Here is a 24,340-nt window from a genome sequence, read left to right on the forward strand (position 1 = left end):
TTTCTTTCTCACCAAAATTTTGTGTCATAGAGAAAAACTTTAGTGGGTAATTGAACCAAAGCTAATATCCTGCCATTCCGAAGTCTTCCTATAAAATCCTCTGAAATTGGTCATGTGACATTGACCTCTCAGCTGGAGTGTGAGCATTAGCCTACAGCAGACGCCATTTTCGATTCATTCTTTCCATGCCTCTCCAGTGCCTAGAAGGCAATATAGTGCCTAGTGGGTGCTTGGCAAGCATTCTTGCATCAGCACAGTCCTGCCAGGTGTATGGGCACCAGATCAATAGATCAGCTGAGAATCCTGACTTTACTATGTGTGAAACTGAGGGGTTGCTGCTAAATCTTTCCAACTTGTTTTTTGTATATCCTTTTATTGGTACATTTTAGGTGTACAATACAATGACATTCATCACTGGAGATATGTAACTTTACATACTCTCTTGGTTCTTATTTTCCCCCTTCCCCTGCCCTCCCTCAATCCCTCCATTCCTCCCTATTTGCAAAGACTTTGTTTCCATTTTTTCATTTTCTCATATTAATTCCATGCCCTTCTTTCCTTTTCCCTACCCCTCCCACTTCCCCCTCCCCTTTGCCCCTTTTCTTCCTATTTCACATTATCTATTATACCTTTTAGTCCTCATTTACACTTTCAGTTTCTCACACTAGAGAAACTATTTGGTATTTACATGTGTGTCCTATTTATTTCACTTAAGAGTATGGCCTCAAAATGCATCCATTTAGCTATAAATGTCTCTAATTTCTCATTTTTTATGGCTGAGTAGTACTCCATTTTATAAAAAAAAAAACACATTTTCTTGATCCAGTCTCCAGTTGATGGGCATTTGGGCTGTTTCCAAGTTTTAGCTATCACAAACTGTGCTGCTATGAACATGGGTGCACATATATCACTGTGGTATGATGCTTTTAGTTCTTTGGGGAAGATACCCAGCAAGGGAATAGCTGGGTCAAATGGGACTTCCAGTCCTAGTTCTTTGAGGTATCTCCATACTGATTTCCACAGTGGTTGCACCAGTCTACACTCCCACCAGCAGTGGAGCAGTGTTCCTCTTTCCCCACAGCCCCGCCAGCATTTGTAGTTAGTTGATTTCACGATAGCAGCCATTCTTTCTGGAGTGAGGTAGAATCTCAGTGTCGTTTTCATTTGCATCTCTCGAATGACCAGTGATGTTGAACATTTTTTTCATATGTTTATTTGCCATTTCTACTTCTTTGCCTGAGAAATGTCTGCTCATTTCAGATGCCCATTTTTGGATTGGGTCTTTAAATTTGGGAGGTCTGATTTTTTTAAGTTCTTTATAGATTCTATAAATCTTTCCAACTCTTATTTACCACATCAGTAAAATAGGGATAATAATATGTTTCCCTTGGAATTGTTTTGGGGATCAAATGAGATAACATGAATATATATATATATATATATATATATATGTATACATTTACAATTTTTCACTTTGTGATGGATGGAAGTGAACTCATGCAACCAACCTAAGTTTTGCTTTTAGCACAATATTCATAAATTATATGAGATATTCAATATTTTATTATACAATATGTTCTGTACTACATGATTTTGCCCAATGGTAGGCTAATGTTTTGAGCATGGTTTTGTTGTTGTTGTTGTTGTTGTTGTTGTTGTTGTTGTAGTTTTGGTACCAGAGATCAAACTTGGGACTTTGCACTTGTGAGGCAGGCGGCGGCACCACTGAGCTAAATTCCCGGCCCTTGAGCATGTTTAAGGTAGGGTAATGAGATATGATGTTGGGTAGATTAGCTGTAGTAAATGTTTTGACTTATGGTACTTTCAGCTTATGGTAGGTTTATTAGGACATAACCCCATTGTAAGGTGAGGAACCTCCATATATAATTTGCATGAAACATGAAATCGTAACATGGTAGACTATGACTTTATAATCATTTTTTGAGGAAAAACTGTACAAGAGAAGAACAGGTAGGTACTATTGGATCTCTTTACAAAATGCTTCTTTTTTTCAAAACATTAATGCATATTACTTATACAGATTAATGAATTTCATTTTGGCATATTCACACATGCATACATCATATTTTGATCATTTTCACCCCTATACTCTCTTTCCTTCACTTCCTCCCTTGTTCTCTTCCACTTCTCTAATAGTCCTCCTTCTCCTCTCTCTCTCTTTCTCTCTCTATTCTACATATGAGAGAATACATTCAATATTTGTCTTTCTGAGTCTGTCTTATTTCACTCAATGTGATGATCTCCATACAAGATGCTTTTTGAAGGGCTACCTTCAAGTACAGAAGTCTTATATGATACCTAATTACATTACATTTATCTTGGGGAATTGGTACAGAGACATATGGCATCTGAATCATTTTTACGTCCTTTTCCCCTCCCCACCCTCTCATCTCCCCATCCCCAGATTTCCTTCATGTCAATTTTTACTATTTTTTTTATAACTTGAGGAGCTTTAAAAAATGTTGATGGCCAGATGCAATCTCCAAAAAATTTGTCACAGTTGAATATAACATGCAGCTAGAGCTGACATCCATGAAATAAACTTATTCTACTTTAGGAATTAATTGTTACATTATTCATTAGACTTTTACTTTTTATGAATAGTTGCTTATCAACTTTGCACAGTTGATGATTTTTTTCATATGTGAATTTTGCCGTGGGTAGAATTAAGAACACTCAAAACATTGTCATTTATGATTATAAAAGTACTATCACCCACACGGAGTTTTATCACAATGGCAGATCCACAGTGAGTGCTCAGAAAATGTTTACTGATGATGGACAAGAACATGTTTTCCATGATCTCTTGGTTTATTCACAAGAGATTCATTTCATGCTGGGTTTCTCACGGAGTCCACATGAGGCTGCTAGCATGTTGATTCAATGAATTGGTACATTTTGTGAACCACCCATTGGAGTGGGTTACTTTGGGTGTAGCTGTTTTGATTTTTCCCTTCCTCTGAGTATATGGTTTTGTTCATTTAATCAAACAAATCCAGTTGTTTTGCCATTTTGGAGACACATTCTTTGTGCAGCCAAGAATCCTGTTTGTGGTGACCGCACCACAACTAGATTTGAATGTGGAGCAACCCTGCAAACAAGTGCTAATTTGAATCAATTGTTAAGATTGCCAGCAAGAAACCAACGAGACCTCCGTAATTGGGTTCAGTAAGCAACCCCGAAGGCAAGGGGCTGTGTTTATTCCATTATCATTTCCTTTATCCATCAAAACCCCAAATTGTCACAAATGAAAAAATAATAACAAACTCAAACTTAAGGCATTGTTGTTCATCTTAATTTTCTATGTGTCCTTTTTTCTCAGTACAAACAGAATACGTGTTTGTAAATGAATCCAAACAATACACATTAGGCAGAATGTCTAAGACCTTGAGAATCCCATCCTCAAATGATAGCCACTATTAACCATTTGAGAATATAATCCCAGTCTTTCTGGGAAATCATAATACATATGTTATGTATACTGTCCTGCAAACTTTATTGTTGAACTTTGTAGGCAGTGGACATATTTACAAGTTTATATAGAAAGAGCCCCTGCATTTTTCTTCATGGATGCTCAGAATTCCACTGAGTAGATATTATATAGTTTATTTAGCCAGTTTCTCATTGATGGACACTTAAATTGTTGGCGTTTCTTTAAACATATAATTAAAGTACATTATTTTATTATATAATAATATAATTATATTTTAGTATATACAATTATTTATATAAGGATTAATATTATATATTGGTAGAGTAGAATACACATGTAGAAAAGTGCCTGTTTCATAAGTTTTCAGCTTAATGATTTCTGCAAAGTGAGTACACCTCTCTCAGATGAAGAACAAACCTGACCAACACCCTGGAGGGGCCCCTTGGACTCCTAGTTACTTCTCCCCAAAGATCATTCCCATTCTGTCTTTTCATGCCATAGATTGTTTTGCCTTTTATGGTACCTTGCATTAATGGCATCATATGGTATGTTCTCTTTCATGTCAGGCTTATTTTGTTCAATGTGATATCTGTGTTGGGATTCATGTGGGATTCATCTGTACTGTGGTAGGTGGCTGGAGTTTGTTTTTCTTTCTCATTGCCATGCAGTTTTCCATTATGTGGAGAAACCACAATTTATCCATTCTACTGTGATGGACGTTTGGGTAGTTTACAGTTTGAGGCTGTTGTGAATAATGTTGCTATGAGCATTCTGGGACACATCTTTTGGTTGAATATGTATGACATCTTGTATGAATGTATGATCATCAGAGATAGTGTTGAAACAAATGTCTCTTTAAGTGTATTTTGCACATTTTATAAATATTCCTATAGATTCTTAGAATTGCTGGGTCAAATGGTATGCACAATTACATTTTCAGTAGGTGCAACAGAACTGCTTCCTAAAAATATCTTTACTTTTAAGCTAGGTCTGTACCCCAAGCAACCTATTATAGCTGCATCACTTTGCTATTGACATTATCTCTGATATAGATGAGGCTGTTGTGTGTTCTGGAATACAAGGGCAGTCTAATGGAAACCAGAATCTTCTTTCTGGACCTTTTCAGAACTCTCCATTGAGTTAGTGTGTACTGAAAGACAAAACAAGACAAGATGACCGAATGTTCCCAGGGTAGTGTGTACTTCTGTGTGTACTGAAAGAGAAAAAAAGACAAAATGACCGAATGTCCCCAGGGTATAGGTATACAGCATGAAAACTGCCATCTTCAACTTGTGAGTAAATTGATACTATGCGAATATGCACTAAACAGACCCTATGGCCCTGTGCAGCCTCCACTCCAGCTTGGGGTTACCTCATTTTCTAGGTGGAGAGAAAGGTTTCTAACCTGGAAATGAATCACATATCTTAGCAAAATATGTTACAGTCAAAACACTCTATCAGTCATTAAGTTATGACCATGCTTCCTAATCTTAGAACTATGGACACTGAAGATAGGATCATTCTTTGTGGTGGGGCTGTCCTTTGCAATGAAGAATGTTTCCCATCATCCCTGGCCACTACCTGCTCGGTGCCTGCTGTTACAACTAAAAATGTCTTCAGGAATTGGTTGGGGGACCGAATTGGACCCAGTTGAGGACCACTGGGCTAGTGTTTACAGAAGGACCCTGGATCTAAACAGATGCTGTTGAGATTCTGCATCCACCACTTGTGTGATCCAGGGCAAAGTACCTAAATTGCTATGCCTCAGTTGCCTCATCTGTAACATCCAGATGTTAATAGTAATACTTATCTTAGTTGGTTGTTGTATAGAGTAGATGAAACATTCTTAATGTGAAGCATTCAGCACAGTCTTTGGCTCAAAATACATATTAAAAGTTGTTAGCTTATTAGTAATAATGTTTACCATGATTTGTAGTAAAAGACTGAGAGATGATAAACAGTTTTCACCTGTGTATTCTGTAACATGGGCAACATGTATCTGAAAGTCACCAAAGGACGGTAGACACCTAGCTCTTGGAAAAGGTGGTAGGAAATATGGAAAAGCATTATTTAAGTGCTACAGAAGACAATAGTTTTCAGCTGTATCTTTCAGTTCCTTCTCAATCATTTATGGAAACTAGAATTTTTGAAGAATGGACTTCAGCAGCAGAATTAGGTATTTTTAGGAAGATACCAAATCACTGTGGGGGGAATATTTCACTGTGCTTCTTAATATGTAGGTAGTAGACTTTCAATAGTTGGTTGGATTTATTTTAAGTAATAAAATGTATTCAGTGCTAAAGTAACCCTATATATTTTTATATTATTGAGTAGAGAATGTTACCTGTTAGGAGTTTTGTTGGGTTGATTCTCAGCTGATATCCTCTTCTCTTTGCGAAAGCTCTAGCTTTCATAAATACAAGTGCCAGGAAACTGACTGTTCCTTTTGTCACTGGAACAGAGCGGCATCCCAAATGGAATGCATGAGGCCAGGATTGTGTCTCTGTATTGCCGAGGTGCCGTATTGGTGAGTTGCTCTTTCCTTCAGGCCTTGGGTTCCCAAAGGAGCAGGTGGGATTAGTTCAACATCTTCTGACTATGCTCTCAGGAATCTGAGTAATATGAAGTGATGTTCTGAAAATAAAAACTAAAAGAGGTGAGATTCTAAGCAAATCTAGTTAGGAGATGCTCTGAATTATATTTTCTCTCTGCAGGATTTCTCTATTAAACATTAGTTATTCTTTATTGGGATTATTTAAGGAAGAGCTATGATACACAACTTTCTCAAAAGTATTTGGTTATGGAAGAGTTTGGAAAAGCCTGCAATAAATAATTTATGAGTCTCTTGAAAGCATAGAAATTTGCTAACTCCTTTTGTGACTGCCATGACAAATTATCACAAACCTACTGCATTAAAACAATATGCATGTATTATCTTGCAGCTCTGTAAGTTAGAAATCTGACACAGGTCTCCCTGGACTAAAATCAAGTGTTGACAGGACTGCATTCTCCCTCCCTCCCTCCCTCCCTCCCTCTCTCTCTCTCTCTCTCTCTCTCTCTCTCTCTCTCTCTCTCTCTGTCTCTCTCTTTCTCTCTCTCTCTGAATTCTGCTGGGAAAGTTTGTCCAGCTTTAAGGGCCCAGTGGGTTACACTGCAGTCACCTAAATAATCTAGCACACTCTCCCCATCTCAGGGTTGTTAATTTCACCACATCTACAAAGTCCTCTTCCTCATCTAAGCAACGTATTCCCAAGTTCCAGAAATTAAGGTGTAGATGTCTTTGCAGGACTGTTACAGTGTTTTCCGATATTTCTCAACACTGGGAGGTGCAGGGCAATACTCCATACAGCCAGAAAGAACCTCAGGTGATTATTTTTCTTTTTTTAATCTGTTTCTGATCCTGTCAACTCTAACTGTATGAAATCACTATCTGGTAAGAGGTATTAAGTTCTTCTGGCTTTTCCTCACTCAAAGAGCAATAAAATCAAAGAACACAAACGTAATTAAAATGAGGTTATTGAATCATTCTGTGAAGCATTTTATTTTTAGCTTCTCTCTTGATATAGGCAAGAATATCTCCCTTGAAGGGAGCTAGACTCTGAACTGTGCTTTATTTTAAAAATGTAAAATTGCTGTGCTGGGTATCAGCAATTAGTCATTGGTATTGAAATATGAAGATAAATTCATTTACCTGCTTTTTTGTATAATCAGAACATGGCTCCCTTTTTAATTTTTATTTTTATTGTTACATATTTGTAGTACATAATGATTATATTCCTTGTTGAGGCGTTGGTACATGTACATACCACATCTTAATTCTTTTTTCATCCCCTTCCTCCTCCCCACTCCCTCCATCTCTAGATCTCCTTCTCTTTTGCAAAAGATCTCCCTCCCTATTTCCTATTATCTTTAATTTTGTTCTTTATTATATTTTGAATTTCTCACATAAGATAAACCGTGTGATATTTAAGCTTGTATGTCTTACTTATTTTACTTAACAGTATGGACTCAAGGTGCACTCATTTTTCTACAAATGACTCAAGTTTGTCCTTCTTTATGGGAAAATAGTACTCCATATATAAATGCCATATTTTCTTTATCCATTCATCTATTGATGGACATATAGGCCACTTCCAACATTTAGCTACTATGAGTTAGTTGTTCTGCTATAAACATGAGTATGCATGGATCACTGTAATATGATGCCTTTAACTCTTTCACTAGATACCTAGAATGGGAATAACTGGTTCAAAACATGAACACCAGAAACCTTGAGATTTCTCAAGCCACCCATGATCTTCAGCTGGTGAAAAGAAAAAGAAAGTAAAGGATTGTATTCCTTCTCACAGCTTGGCAAATCTCTAATAGCTGATATATATGAAACAGAAACATTGTATGGGTTTACTCATAGTTGATGATATCTGTATCTCAAGGAATGATATTGAAAATCAGTTTTGCTCTAAAATGTACTTGCAAATCTTGGTATTTGGAATCATATTGTTCAAAGGTTTTTTTGTTTGATTGGTTTGGATTATATATAAGGTTGCCATATGATCCAGCAATTTCGGTCCTAGGTATATACTCAAGAGAATTGAAGACACATATTCACACAATCTTGTGTATGAATGTTCGCAGCAGCTTTATTGATAATGACCCCAAAGTGGAAACAACCCAAATGTCCATCAAATGATGAATGGATAAACAAACTATGGTCTCTCTATATAGTGAATATTAGTCCACCAAAAAGGAGAAATGAGATACTGAAGGACTACAGCATGGATGAACCTCAAAAACATGCTAAGTGGAAGAAGCCAGACATAAAAAGACCACATATTGCATGATTACACTTAAATTAAAATTAAACCTAGGCAAATACACAGAGACAGAAGTTAGTGTTTATCCGGGTTTAGAGTAAGAGGGGAATGAGCAGTGACTACTAATGGCCATGGGCTTTCTTTTTAGAGTGATAAAAATGGTCCCAAATTGATAATGATTGTACTTATCTGTGATTATGCTTAACAAAACACTGGAATGCACTCTGAAAGTTAAATTTTATCTCAAAAATTGCACTCATTAGTTGTAACTCTCTAAGCCCCTCCATTGCTTTAGTATAATTTCTTTGTAAACCATAGCTTTCAATATATTTCATTGCCCAGAGGAAGCATTGTTTTCCATATATCAAAACAAAAATATTTACCCATGCCTGTGAAATACTTTTTATATTATCCTTTAAAGATAGTATATTGAGATGAAAACATATCTGAAAAAATAGCAACTAAAAGATCCCACCTGTGCCAGTGAGTGCAGATAATTTGTTTTTATGTCATACCCGGCATTTGGTGTCATTCTGCAAATTGGTTTTTCTCTTTTCAATTTCCCCTTTTACATGTTTGACAGTTAATAGTAAAAGCCGGGAAGTGAAGTGGTTTTTTTTCATTTTTACTGGAAGTGACTTTAGCTACTTTATAACAGACATTCTCAATATAAATATTCCCTGCTGGTCTTGTTTCCACATAATAGGGACAAATAGTTTTCTGTATAGACACTGAAGTGCTACTCTCCCCAGAACTGTCTTTCAGCCAACAAGCATACAAAAGCACAAAATGCAAGTGGTGTTCTCTTCTAAGTTCTATTTCCATCCTTTGGGAATGTACATTCTAGTCGGGAGAGAAGGCATGAATGTGGAGCATCAAATAGCTTTCTCATGTTTAGTAAGAGTCAAGGAAATAGCTGCAATGTGAGAGATGGGGAGTTACGTAGGAGGAGGTAGCTGTGACGATAGAGTATTCTGGGAAAGACAATAGACATTTAAATATTCCTGACTCTCCTTTTCCCACTTTCAGTGAGACATCACAAGTGACTGTCTACATTTCTCAAGTGTCTAAGTCATTTGGGACCTCAAAGGAAGCAGGTTTTCCTTCTCTCACAAACATGAAGTGACTTTCTTTTAGTCATGTTTTAATGTATTCCTTATAGCTCTACAGGAAACAGATTGTGTTCCAGATAGTATGATAATCTTATACATTTGATGGTCTATATGAAGGTTCATCTGTAATGTCCCTGTATAGGGGGACAAAAGGGTTTCTTAGGGCCGGGGATTTAGCTCAGTGGTTCCGCCGCCTGCCTGGCAAGGGCAAGGACCCGAATTTGATCCCCGGTACCAAAAAAAAAAAAGTTTCTTAGAGGAGGTAATGTTTGATAAGCCTTTCAGGGTGAGTAGGAAGTGGGGAATCTGAGATATGTGGAAGGCATGCAGACGGAGGGCACTTCCTGAGTGAAGTCCTTGAGGCTCTTCCACGTGGCTGGAATTAAGGAGTCTGTAGTAGATGAGGCTTGCTGAAACCCCAGACCTAAGCTGTGGCTGGGTCTTCTGTGACCTTATGTCCTCAACTCAGAGTTGCGAACATTATCTGGAAAGGTAGGAGAATCAGTGATCAGAAAGGGAGGGATAAGATAAATCTTGCTTTCTAGGAAGGAAGAAAGTGCCCAAAAGAACTGGTGGTGCCGGTGGGCATTGCATCAGAAGAGAAGCGATGAAGGAAAGAACAACTTTTAAGGAGGTGGAATTCACAGAAACTGTTGACTTTCCAAGCATGAAGAGAAGTAACGTGAAAAATGATTTCTTTTTGTCTTCTTACGTCATTGCAGGAAACCCATATTGATGTATTTGAACTGCAAAATTGTTGCTCCTCATTTTATTCAGTGTGTATTTTCATATTATTGCTACATATTATTTCATATTTTTGCTTTCATATTATTGTACAAAGTCCAAATTTTTCAAATTTCATGCTAACCTATTTTACATTGGCACCTCTGGCTTACCTGGCAAAGAGAAGTGAAATAGCACAGCAAAGCATTCAGGGTAGGGAAAGAACTCTGCATCCTCATTTTTTGGAAACATTCAGCAAAGTTAACTATTGCTTCCCTAGTAGATATCTCTATATCCATCTGCTTATTGCTTTATAATATATGTATTTACAGATGTTTTCCCCCTCCAAAGCTGTGACCTCATTGAAGGCAAGAAACATGTAAGATTCATCATTTTATTCCTAGTGCCTGTAGCAGTCCCTGCCATATGAAAGGTATTTAGCTAAGGTGTTAAACGGAGGACTAAGTGGACACTAGGAAAAGATGCCAATAGTAAAAGCTTTCATAGTTTCTAAATTTGAGAGTCAGATCACCCTTTTATCCATTTATTCTAAAATAAAAATCTAACCTTAATCATTTCAGGATAAAAAATGCAGGTGCAAGGCTGGGGATTTAGCTCAGTGGTTCCACCACCTGCCTCAAAAGCACAAGGAGCCAAGTTTGATCCACGTTACCAAAACAACAACAACAAAAAAAATGGAGGTGCATATGTAGCCCTTTATCCACTGAATGTTACCAGACACTTATTATAAATTTTTGTCTGTATAAATATGTTATATGTGTAACTTATGCATATGTAATTAAGAGTCACATATTTATTACTTGTAATACATTAAGTGATATGGATGTAGAGATACTTCAATGAATTTAATATCAATATAAAGCTGCAGTATCTGTTGTTCTTCTGGTTAGTCATAGTGGATTTGATAGGCACCACTCTATATGAGTATCTTTTCTTTCAAGTACCTTTTCTTTTAAGAATAATTCGAAGAAATGTGGGTTTCTAATAAGAACGTCCTATGAAATACTGAAATCCATGCTATTGCCTTCGCTTTTTTCCTGATCTTTGTCTCTCTCTCTCTCCCTCTCTCTCTCTCTCTCTCTCTCTCTCTCTATATATATATATATATATATATATATATATATCAAAGAAAATGAGCTATTTAGCAATTGCCATGGACCCATCTGCTCATACATGCATGGGTATTCAAATAATACTTTTTAAAATATGTGATTCCTTTGCTCTTTGAAATAGTGAAATACTCCATGGAATGTGAACACTGTCATCTCTTCTGTCACTTGTCTGGTGATTTCTTTTTAGGGGGCCAGATCTGGGGCTGGCAAACTTTTTCTATAAAAATCAGATAGGAAATATTTTAGGCTTTGCATGTCATACAGCCTCTGTTGCATACTCAATTCTGCTGTTGTATTGGGAAAGCAGCCATAGACAATACAGAAATGAGTGGATGTGGGTGTATTCCAACAAAACTTGATTTACAAAAACAAGCATTGTGCTGAATATGGGCAGGGCTGCAGCTTACCAACCCTGACCCTAATCAACAGTTGCCACCTCAAGTTCAAGGCATGCCTCAATCCATGTGTTAAAAGTAATCTATTACTGATAATAAATAATTTGCAAACTTTAGAATTTTACTTCATAAGAAAATTAAATGAGAGAGGATTTGAGGTGAACCTAGGACTATCTCACACTCAGACTTGATCTGGAGAACCTTCTTGAGTGGAGGAGGAAAGTCTGGGAAAGGACCTTAGGATAGTGGTTAAGACCTCAAGCTCCTGGGAAGGATCCCTGAGTTTGAATCCTACTCATACTTCTTGCAGTCTGTGTCCTTGGACAAGTTATTTGACCTCCCTGTGCTTTGATTTCTTCATGTGTAAAATGAGACTATTAATAGGCCACACATCATAAGATTGTTCAATGATTAAAGCAGAAAGTGCCCAGTACAGATTTGGAATAATGGTGGGTACATGTTATATCCACAAGAGATGTTCATTTCCCCCCACCAACAGACCTCAATTCCCTGGGAGTGGGCATAGCTTTCAGCTTATTTTATCCTTGCTGTGAGCCACTGATGAGCAACCCCTCACCATGCACCATTAATAGTTGTGTTGACTTCAAGTTCTCAGAGTCTTAATGGGTGGCAATTTTATAGCTTCTTACATTAAAGAATTCTACACATAGGTGGATTTTAATAAAGAGGAAGGGAACAAAATTCAGTGTGAGAATGTGAACATGCACAAATCAATAGTACCCATGAGTGAAAATGACATGGAAACAGGTTAGGTGACAACAGTTGGAATTACCAAAAGCCCAACAAAGTGATCATATGCCTGAATATTGGGAAGTATTCCTTTATGTTCATATCACTAAATTCTGAGTCTTACTATTTTTATGAATAAAATGACATTTAGCCATGTTTATAGCATATACTTCCATATCCTATTAATTTTAACTGGTGGTATGATAGCCAATAAAAATGAAGACTCATTAAAATAAACAAATACAATGTTTTTTAACAAATAATATTACCATATAATTTATTTTTCTTTAAAACCAGCTTTTAAATGGTCTTCACATAGCCACATTAATTAATTATATGCTTATAAAATGCTTTTATGGATTCTATGACTTCCCTCCCTAAGAGTTTACCCTACTTTTTCCCTTGCTCACCAAAATGGTGTGTGTGTGTGCACACATGCATGCGGGCATGTGTATATGTTTAGAGGAGATCTGGATAAAAGAGAATATGGAGCATGTTTCATTTATCATGTATATTATATGCATTCTTAATGCTCCCCACAAGACTTTTTATGTCCACTTTATAGAGCAAGTACCTGAAGCTCAGAATGGTTGGATACTTACATGGCTGGCTAAAGATTGGGCTGCAATTCAAACCCAGGTAGCCAGACCAGAGAGCTCTCTCTGCAACAAGTATGCTATGACACTGCATCCCATTCATATGAAACTGCCACAAAAGGAGCAAATGAGAAATGAGTAGCAGCTGCTTAATTTTTTTTTAACCATAGAAATATTCCCCATCACATCTACAGCAAAACTTGTGAAAAGTACCGTCTGGACCAAGCCTGTACAAGTGAAAACCCATTTCATATTTTGGGTGTATGAGCTTAGGGGTTCAACTTCTTAATCAGTAAAATTATTAGGTTTGATTTCTTCTGCTTGTGGAAGAGAAAGTTGATGCAGGAGAATCAGAGCATCAAGGCGAGAGCATGTTATATTCTTTGTGTGTCTATTTCGTTTGATCTATACCTGCACTGTTCAATGCAGTGGCCATAAGCCACCTGTGTCTATTTAAGTCAATTAGGATTAAATAAAGTTAAAAATTCAATTTTTTGGAAGAAGAAGAAATGGGCAGCGAAGGCTGATGAGGTCCACGTGGAAGTGATGGAGGAGCAGGAGAGGGCAGAAGGACTAGGGCTCCTAGGGCAGAGAAGGTGAACCAGTCCCAACACCTGGAAGGAAGCTCCCCCGCCACCATCCCACACTCCTAGGGCAGAGAAGCTGAGCCGGGCCCATCACCTGAAAGGAAGCTCCCCCCGCCACCATCCCAAGCTCCTAGGGCAGAGAAGGTGAGCCACACAGGCACCAGAAGCACACCCGCCCCATCATGGAAATGAGAAGACATGTAAACAAGCCTCAGAAACAGACTTCTGGATCACCTACAGCGACCCCAAAGGGAAATGAGATGGAACAATCTGATACTCAACTAACTGGACTCTGAACTGGCAACAAAAGAGGATCTGGGAAAAATGAAATCAGAAATAATTACTCAGATAACAGCAAAGATTGTGTTGATAGTGCAAGACATGATTAATAAATCTAGAGAGGATACAGATTAAAAAAATAGAGCTGAGGAACATGATGGAATCCCAACATAGGAAACAAATGGAATCCATAAAACAGATGCAAACAGATTTCTAGGAGATTAAAAACTCCATCGAAAGTCTGCACAGCAGAATGAACCAATGTGAGGATAGAATTTCACATATAGAAGAAAAAAAGATTGCAATTAGTGACCAGGAAAACAAAAATTGCTTTAAAATTTTAAAGGAACATGAGAAATCAATCCAGCAGCTGCCAGACGATACAAAGAAGAATAACATAAGAGTGATCAAAGTCAATGAAGAAAGAGGAGAGAGTGCAGATGACATAAAAAAAAAACTCTTCACAGAAGTGATGGCAGAAAACCTCCCAAGCAGGGGAAAAGAACTTGACATACAGATAAGTGAGGCATATGGGACTCCAGCTAGCCTTGATCAAAAAAAATCTACACATAGGCATATAATAGTTAGGATCCCAGAAATACAACAGAAGAAAAAAATTCTACAAGCAGAGAGAGAAAAGAAACAAATCACATACAAAGGAAAGCCCATCAGAATCACAGCAGACTTCTCAATGCAAACCCTCAAGGCAAGAAGAGCTTGGAGTGATGTATTTCAAGCCCTAAAGGAAAACAGCCTCCAAACCAGATTGATGTACCCTGCAAAACTATCTTTCGAAATTGATGGAGAAATAAGATACTTTCATGATAAAGAGCACCTCAGGAACTTCATGAATACCAAACCGGCACTCCAAAAAATTGTAGACAATACCCTAGGAAAAGACAATGAGGACCACAACCCCAGGAAACCCAGCAGAATGAATCTACTGGGCGTGACAAATTAAAAGCAAAGGGGGGAGAATCCAACAAAAAGAAAAAGTCATGACAAGGCTTTTAAAACTTTTAACTTCATCTCCCTAATGAGCATATAATTCAATCTTGTTATTGTTCATGATTAGTATTTTTCGGATTCTAGAGTTGCATGCATTTCCTTGTGCTATACTGGCTATTTATCATCTTCTTATGTCTACTTTTTAATTCGGTTGTCTATTAACGAGCTCTAAGAATTCTTTGTACATTCTGGTCATGGGTTATATGCATTGTAAATATGGTCTGTTTAAGGACTACTTTTCATTTAATGATGTCATTTAAAGTTCTAAAGTTTGATGGAATCTTATTTATCAATTTTTTTCTTTTATACATCATGTCTTTTGTATCCTAGCTAGTTCATGTCTACCCTGAATTCATAAACATTTTCCCTTATAATTTCTCCTTAAAGTTTTATACTTTTAGGCTTTCATATTTAGGTTCATAGATCCCTTCAAGTTATTTTCATGTATGGAAATAAAGAGTTGAGGTTAATTTTTTATATACGGATACCAGGTGTTCTAGTGCCATTTGCTGAAAACACTATCTCTTCCTCGGCTCTTGAATTGAGTTTATATTCTATAAAATGCTAATGTGAAATAATCTTTCAAAACTCAGTGGACCATATATGTGTGGTTCTATTTCTAGATTCTCTGTTTTATTCCAATGATCTATATGTCTTTCCTTACACCAACACTGCCTTGATTACTGTAGCTTTAGAAGAAGTCTTAAAATTAGGTACTAAACATCTTCCAACACTTTTTTTTTAAACTTTTCTGGGTCCTTTGTACTCCTACATAACTTTTAAATTCCAATATCCAATTCTTCATTTATAGCAAGTATACACAGACCTGAATTTTTATATATACCTTGTGTTTTCTAATCCTGCTAAATTCAAGTACAAGTTCTAGGGGCTCCTAGAGATTTCTTAGTGTTTTCTCTGTAGATGATCATTTCATCTACATATAAAGATTTTGCTTCTGCCATGCCAATCCTATCCTAGTTATGTCATTTTATTGCCAGACTATTTTGGTTTAGACCTATGTTTCAGAGTCTAATGGACAGATGAAGAGTAGGCATATATGCCCTTGTTCCCCACTTTAGGGAAAAAGCATTGTATCGTCTCCATTCACAGAAGGAGTTTTCGTTGGAAGTATGGAGTACATGTCTTTGACTTGTTGAGAAGGTTCTGTTCTACTTCTAGTCTCCTGATAGCTTTTACCATGAACAGCTGTAGAATTTAGTCCAATACACTTTCTCCAACTAGTGACAGGGTCATATGGCTTTCTCCTTTCCTCTGTTAAAATGATGACTTTTGGGGGTGGATCTTCCAATGCTGAACCAACACTGCCATCCCTATAACAAAACCACTTTCTACATCCTGCCAGATCTGACTTCTAGTAGTTTGTTTTCTTAAACAAATTTCTCTCTATGTTCATACTTTTTTCTTCTATTATCTTTATCCAGTTTTAGGATTAGCACAATGTTGATTTCCTAAAATGAGGGGAGAAGCGTTCCTTCTTTTTTCTGCTTTAATTGTTTGATATAATTTATCAGTTAAAATGTATATGAGCCTGTTGTTGTCATATAGGTAGGTTTTCAAGCTGGGAATATACTTTCTTTAATAGGTGCTATTCAAATTTTATATTTCCTCCAGAGTTAGTTTCATTAATTTGTCCTCTAAGTTACTTCTTAGAAGTTGTCAAATTTATTTCAAAACAGATTTTTGAAATATGCTTTCTATATTCTTTTAAACTCTGTAAAATCTGTGGTAATGTCTCCTAGATCTTAATATTGTAATTTTAAAAATGTATAATTGATATTGTGTAACAGGAAGAAAAGGTCTAAAGGAGCAGGGGAATTGGGAGGGGTAGGGGAAAAGAAAAAATATGAGAAAAGGAAAAAAATAGAAACGAAATCTTTGCAAATAGGGAAGGGTGGAGGGGGTGAAGGGAGGGCAGGGGAATGGGGAGAAAAATAAGAACCAAGAGACTCATGTGAAGGTACAAGATCCCAATGATGAATGTAACTGTATTTTATACCGAAAATGTACCAATAAACTTAATGGGAAAAAAAATCAATTTTTCAGTTTCACTAGACATGTCTCAAATGCACACTAACTATGGGTGGCTACTCGCCACTATATGGGGTAGTACAGGTACGAAACTTTCCTTAAACATAGAAAGGTCTATTGGACCACACTGTTTCAGAGGATGCGGAGAGGAGATATGGCCATGACTATGTCTGAAAACCACACCAAGTTATTCTGATGTACAAGGAGGTAAAAGAATGGCTATCCTTCTACACATGGTTCTAAAATATATCTTCACTTGTAGCTGAACTAATTTTGCTTTTGAAGGTTTTTCCAAAAATATTATTAAAGCTGAACTTTTTCTGGAGTCTACAAATGTAACCACATATATTTTTCATTTAAAGCAGCTTGCTTGCTCATTTGCTCAGTTTGGATAAGTTAACTACCAGCCTTCAAAAGAAAATGCATAAATTGCCTTTCTTGCTTTGAATAAAGAGGTACAATTCACCTTGATTTTAAATCACATATTAAGAGATCTTTATAAAATAAATTATCTTAAACTGAAACTAAGTAGCTATTGTCCAAGGCTCACACTTTAGGCAACATATGCAAGATGACAAGTCCATACATTTGGTGATACTCAAAATTTATTCATTAAAGTCGAGAGTCTGTTAAGTTTCATGTAATTTTGAGGAAATTGCTTTCCTTTCTCATTAGAGAAGAAATCTACTGAGAGGTGACATTTTGCAAAAGGTTAAGTGCAACTGATGAAATAAAATGTCATCAAATGTAACATTGAAATGAGAAAGTGTAAAATAATTCACCAAGGCATTTTTTGTTGCTGTTGCTTACTTTGTTTTGCCTAAGAATTTTCAGTATGGAGTTTTCTGTCTCCTAAATATGATATTCATCTATCCTTAGGGCTTCTTTTATTTTCTGCTGATTTTTGACTATCTGATTTGGGATTGGGTTCTCCAATTTGGAGTAACATTACTTTGGCATCCCTGTATCTTTTAGATAATCTTGTAGTGAAATCCACTCTTTTGTTTAGCAAGCAATGAATCTGTTTGTATCAGGATAAATGACATACTCTGCAAAGAGTTCACAGGATATCTTACCCATAATGAGTGCCCTCTCCTTGAGCTTCCATATTAGGACAAACCTTCAGAATCTGACCTTATAGCTCAGCATTCCTTGCTACAGGGTTAGAAAGAACAGCTGCAAAAGAAATGCCATTCTCTGCAGCTTATGAGAACCTGTGACATCATATCGAGGGTGCTCAGTGAGAACCAAGAAGGAACAGATGACGTTTGTGCTAGGTCCGCCCTCTCAGACACATAAAACAAAATGCAAATTTCTCCCTCTCTACCCAAGGCATTTCTCCAAGCACAATATTGGGGCTGACTTTCTGGGGATCCAGACTTATTAGAAAAATTGAGGAACCCTATCAAGGATCTGAAGGATCTGTCGAAAGAGGTTTATCAGACCAAAGAAAGGTTTATCAGTAATGACTATGACCTAAATAAAATATCACTGCACCATTTTATGAGATCCAATCCTCATCCTGAAACATAAAACCATTACATATTTCTAAAAATTGATTATATATTATTTAAAACCTGAAGGATGTCATTAAAATATTTTCATCTATTTTTTCATTCAAGACTTTTTAATGCTCTACAAAATGATATTTACAGAACAATTTTTATTTTACCATCCAGTAGATTGGCTGCTCTCAGGAATGAGCCACCATAACGTCCCATAGAGAGAAGTCTAGGAAGGCTCCAGATTCAGACTGTTTAGATTTGTTACTTGTGCATACATAGGAAAGTAAAGAAGGTGAGATTAGTGCCTCCACCCCAAGTCTCACAATACAAGTTTATTTCTCATTCATGTTGTCAGAGTATTCGCACTGATGGAACACCTGGGCTACAAGAAAGATTCGAGGACCTAGACTGCTTCTTTCTGTTTTTCTGCCATCTTTGACATAAGAAGATATTGATTCAGTTACCTCGGGCTGTGGAACAAACCATTCCAAACCTTAATGGCTTAACAAGCATTGGCTCTTCTGTTGGTTCTGCCAGTGCTCTTCCATGAGACCGTTCAGCTGGGAGGCTGGCTGTGACTGGGTTCAGCTGAGACATTGAGACAACTAAGCTTTTCTCATTCTCAGGTGGCGGTTTTACATGTTTCTCTACATGGTCTCCACAACACAGTAACTAGATTTATGCCTCAGTGACTCAACGGATTTAGGAATGTGACAATGGATGTCACCAGGGTTTAGACCATCAGTGGAATGTGGCAGGATTTCACTACCTTCTGCCACATTCTGTTGATGGTATAAGCCAAAATGATGCACGATAAAAGCCTAGAAGCAGGTGGAGTTGATGCTTAATGGTGTACAGTCTGCATTGTAAATTATTTGGTAGTATCCTAGGCTATGAAGGGTTAAATGGCTAGAAAATGACTTTTGTGTTCTGAGTACTTTTTCTTGTTAGCAAAACTCTTCCACAGATTGGAACTCTTAATTGCTTCCTGGTATTTATTTCCAAGGCTGTTTGGGTGACTCTTTGGCCTCTTATTGGTTCTACTTAAAGGGTTGATATTTAAATCTTAAACAGGATTCCTTATTTTTACTCTTTGTTTTTCTGGCTTAACTATGTTTTTCCAAAAAGTAAAAATGCCTAATACACAACTTCCCCATTATTTCTGCATTTCCTCTGGAAGCCTGACTTGGTTAGTCTTAAAACAGAGAAGGAACTTCACAGGACACTGTATTTTGAAGTTGAGATTATTTACTTAAAGAAATAGTCACCTTCTTATGAAAGTGACCTGACAATGTATGTCTCTAGCAAATAATTGGTTTAATGGACCACTCCAGTCTTAGGTAATTGTTCTTATTTAATTGCTGTTTCTTTCTTGTTGGGCACTTATAACATGATATCTATTAGAGCTAAGGACTATGGCTTTATTTTCCAGTTAATTTGTAAGCTGTATGAGAACACAGCTGCATTACTTAAAGCTGTGAATCTTTGGGCAAGTTGCTTAACCTCTCTGAACTTTCCTCATTTATAATATGGAGATCATAATGTAACTTACTTCTTAGAATTCTTTTGACCATGAAATGACTCAGTGCCTGTAAAATGCTTAAAACAATGTTTGACAGTAAGCACTGAATCAGAATTACACATTGTTGGCACCTATTTATAATTTAAAAGATCATTTGCCTGGGACAGGAGAATCACAAGTTTGAGCCCAGTGTGGCCAATTTAGTGACTTAGTGAGATCCTTTTTAAAAACGAAAAAAAAAAATTAAATAAAAAGTAAAAAGGGCTGGGTGTATAGTTTACTGCAAATGCCCTGAGTTCAATTCTCAGTACCACAAAAAGACAAAACAAAACAGATCATTTGCCTGACAATTAAAGATGAATAACACAGTTATCAGTTTCATGTAAAATAATATATTAAATAACTTTAAATGAGGGTCCAACTTTTACAGATAAATATCCAGAATTATATAAATCATATTGACTGCCTGCTGGAATTATAAATAATTTTCAGCATCTGAGATTTGGGGGTAGTGGAAGTGGAAGTGTATGTAGTAACAGGTAGCTTTTACTCTGGTTTTCTGTTTAAGTTTAATCATTCTAGTAAAGAAAACCATCTGACACATTTTACTGTTTTTAAATTCCTTCCTTGTGCTAAATAAATACCAGCAGCAGCAGAGGCTATGTGTGGCTTACATGATTTAACCTCGCAGAATCCTAGTAAAACCATACTGACTCCTTCAATTTCAGTCAGTAAGATCTTCCATGAAATCATTTCTCAGCTTGTCAATTATAATCACAGTGACTCTTTTGTTGGAATACACTTGAGACCCATGAGAGAATGAACTATAACTTCATATCAACCGGGAAACAAAGATATCTTTTTGTGTTGTGTTTGTTTCTGTGCCACGTGAAATACAGAGAGATCAAGGTACTTAGTCACTGGGATATGTTTTCAGTCTTCACTTTTCCCCCTGCTCTTCATGGATCACACCCCTGAGCCCCCACATCCACCTGCACCAGCTTAAACACGGTCACTCTGAACTCCACACCCTCTGTTCGGGAAATGAACAATTTCTCCAGACTATTGTTCTAGAAAGACCATAAAATTGAGAGCGTGTGTTATGCTTCAGAGTAAAAGAGAATAAAACCTTGTTGCTTTTTAATGTGTGTGGAAGAAATCGGGGATTTTAAAATGTAATTTAAGGACCGAGAATTTTTCCTAAACAAAGAAAGCATCCTATGTGCTTCATCATGCTCTCAGGGATTTTACCAGAGGCTTCCAACATTCTTTGGTTGATTCCTAATAAGGACAGTTTGCAGTTACAATCCAATTACTGTTTGTAGATCCCTGTGCAAAAGGCAATATTTTTTAGAGGAATCCTTTCCTAACTCCAGGATTTTTTTCAAAATAGTCTTATTAAAACAAGAAGCAGGAAGTCCAATTTCAATTTATTTTCATTTCTTGGTCCCTGCCCTCCCCTTCCTCCCCAGCATACGCACACACGCTCTCTCCCCTTCCTTCTCTCTTTCTGTCTCTCACTCACTCCGTCAGTGACACAGTCTGCCTCCGTTCTGAAGAGACAGGAACTTCCCAGTGGTTCCATAAAAAGATAGTATGTTTTTGGTCCCAAGATTCACAGTAGCCGATGTCTCTGGCAACAAAAGGTATAGTGGGAGTCACAGCTATGCCAGCTGGCTCATTTCCCCAGCACTCGATATGATCTGCTGATTCAGGATGCATTTTTCATCAAAAAACTGATTTTTAAAAACAGAATCAAGTTCCTACTCCCAGCTTAGTTTTGTTAGATTAGAGAGAACAGCAGAGATGCGGTGAGCACAATTCATGGGTAAGCAATATCAATATTTGTATTTACTGTTCTTTTCCTAAAGAGTATTATGATAAACTTGTGTGATTGTGTCACATCCATTTTGTGATTTAGGAGGAAAATTGGATCTATCAGCATCTGAGATGTGTGGTAGCTAAAAACTCTTGGTGCCAATAGAGATTGATGGGCCCTTTAGTTTCAGATTGATTGATGATGCTGAAGCGGCTTGAAATGAGCAAACGCGTGCAGGAAGGAGTCTGCTGTGATTAAATGGAACAGCTTAATTGGGCTGATTTCTGCAGATGATTCAGGCGCAGGCTGTTTTGAGGTCTGATAGGTGACTTATCTCCCCCTCTCAAGTGCTTTACCGTGGTGCATCATTTTAGTTGTGGTAGCCACAAGGAAAATGGGGTTTGGAGAAAAACATGGATATTAGATAAAGCTAATAACAAATCTGATGTGCTCTGTTTTACAAAAATGAAAACTTGAAGCTTCTGGATTTTTAAACACTGTCTGGTTTGCCTTACTATAGAGTCTTTGAAATGAAAAGGCTTCACGGTGGAAAGAGGTGGAACTTGACCTTTGTGTCCCAGATCTACTCTGCTACTGCAGGAGTCACTTCACTTAAAGCAGTAGCTTCGCTAATTTGTAAAGTTAGGAGTTTGGACTGGCTAATCATGAGAAATTATAAAATGTCATATTGTAGTGGGTGTGAGTCTAAATTCCAGAGCCTGAAGTCTGGCTTCAAATCCTAGCTTTGCCACTTGGTGTGTGATCTTGGCAAGCTTACTTAAGCTCTGTGCCTCAGTATTTTCATCTGAAACATGGGGATAATGATGGTGACATCATCCCTGAGGTTCTTGTATTAATTAAATGCGACAATGTATACATCAAAGGCTTAGAATGGTGACTGGCAGAGAGTTGGACCATCTGTAAATATAATCAATATTTTCAAAGTCTATCCAGTCTCTGGAGGTCTGTTGCTCTAATTTCAGTAAACTAAGTGTAACTAAAGAAAGACATGCAAAACTGTCAAAAGCTGGCCTGTCATTGAGATTTTTCTAATGCAACGAAGTGGTTCTGCTCTCTGCAGCCCTGGGATCCGTGCAGGGTCTTTACCCTCCTTCCCATCCAAGATTTGAGCAAAGCTTAAAGCTAAGAATTAAGTCTATATCTGGTGGAAAAGCCCACAATTCACCTGAGGAGATGCAGAAATACAATGGCCTTTTGTTCTGATGTTTTGGCCCTTGGGAACTTCGAATATGTGATTGTGATGTGATAACCAGTGGAGAGGTTCTTTCCACTAGAAACAAGATGTAAGTGGCATTTGTTTTTTTGGATGGTGTTAGTTAGCACAGCATTGGCTTATTAATGATTCAGGTGAACCAGACATTTGCAGATGACTGCTTCTATTTTACCCTAGCATTTACATACTTTCCAGTATTCCAAATTATTACCATATTATATGATTTCTTTACAGGTTCTTTGAGATATTTCTTAAGGAAACAAAATGTTGAGAGGAGGAAATTATTGATACAAAAAGCAAACCCTTTTTTTGGTGTATGTGTGATACTCAGGGCCTTCACATTAACCTTCATCCTTGGCCCTTTTTTCATTTTTTATTTTGGGACAGGATCTCACTAAGTCACTAAGTTGCCCATACTGAGCTTGATCTTGTGATCTGCCTGCATGAGCTGCCCCCAGTTCTAGAATTAGAAGTATGTGACACCACACCTGGCTCAAAAAGCATGTCTTAATCATAAGTGTGCTTTTGCTTTTCTTCTAGTCCGGTGGTCAGCAAGCTTCTATTAATGGCCAGATAGTAAATATTTTCAGCTTTAGGGGCCAGGCAGTCTCTGTTGCTTCTACTGCGCTTTGCCATTGTAGCGTGAAAGCTGCTGCAGACGATACCTGAATGAATGAGTGGCTGTGCTTCCATAAAACTTGACTTACGAAAGCAATCGTGGGCAAGATTTGGCTCACAGACACAGCAGCTGGTATCAGCAGAATGATTATCATTCCCATTTCGTAGATGAGGAAGGTGAGGGATGGGAATGTGAGTAGCTTACTAGAAAGCCACGTGACCAGCAAGTGGGAGAACTGGAGTCCAAAGGCAGGTAGCCCTTCCTTTGAGCCATTGCCCCTTGCTGCTCTGAGTCAGCCAGTCTCTGCCTGGGATGCTCAGCTCCTGAAATCAGCCTGGCTCATTCCCTTACTTCCTTAAGGGTTGGCTCAAATACCATGTTCTCAGCAAGGCTGCTCTGGCAGCCCTCCCAACACTCCTGATTCCTCCCACCCTGCACTGCCTCTCTAGCACTCATCACCTTGGAACCTGCCATGTAGATTACTCATTCATGGTGTATATTTCTTATCTGTTTCCCTCCACTAGTCTGGAAGTTCATTGAGGGCAGGACTCACTGTTTTGTTCACTAATGAGTCTCAAGGATGTACAAGAGTGCCGGTCCTGTATCAAGTGCACATTAAGTATTTGTTGGACAAGCTAGATGGGATATGCAGCATGTTATTGTGACATATCGGGACACTCCTCATGTAGAAATAAATAGCTAATATGCCGAGGTAAAAGGTAAAGATGGACTACCATTCTT

The 24,340-nt window shown here is 37.5% G+C and overlaps 1 protein-coding gene across 5 annotated transcripts in view; it reads left to right on the top strand.

Annotated features, from left to right (window-relative positions):
- The window catches only part of Arhgap6 (Rho GTPase activating protein 6), a 499,561-nt gene that overhangs the window by 381,517 nt on the left and 93,704 nt on the right, over window positions 1–24,340 (top strand). The window contains exon 1 of one of the 5 annotated variants that reach the window (XM_004871023.4): window positions 21,431–21,755. The exons of the other annotated variants lie outside the window; for them this stretch is intronic. The gene's annotated coding sequence lies outside the window, so the exon portion shown is untranslated. Of the gene's footprint in view, window positions 1–21,430; window positions 21,756–24,340 lie in introns of those variants that run through there. 5 annotated transcript variants of the gene reach the window in all.

The sequence above is a fragment of the Heterocephalus glaber genome, unplaced genomic scaffold (assembly GCF_053883595.1).
Source record: "Heterocephalus glaber isolate CG9 unplaced genomic scaffold, H.glaber_assembly_v1.0 deba00001594, whole genome shotgun sequence".
NCBI lineage: Eukaryota > Metazoa > Chordata > Mammalia > Rodentia > Bathyergidae > Heterocephalus > Heterocephalus glaber.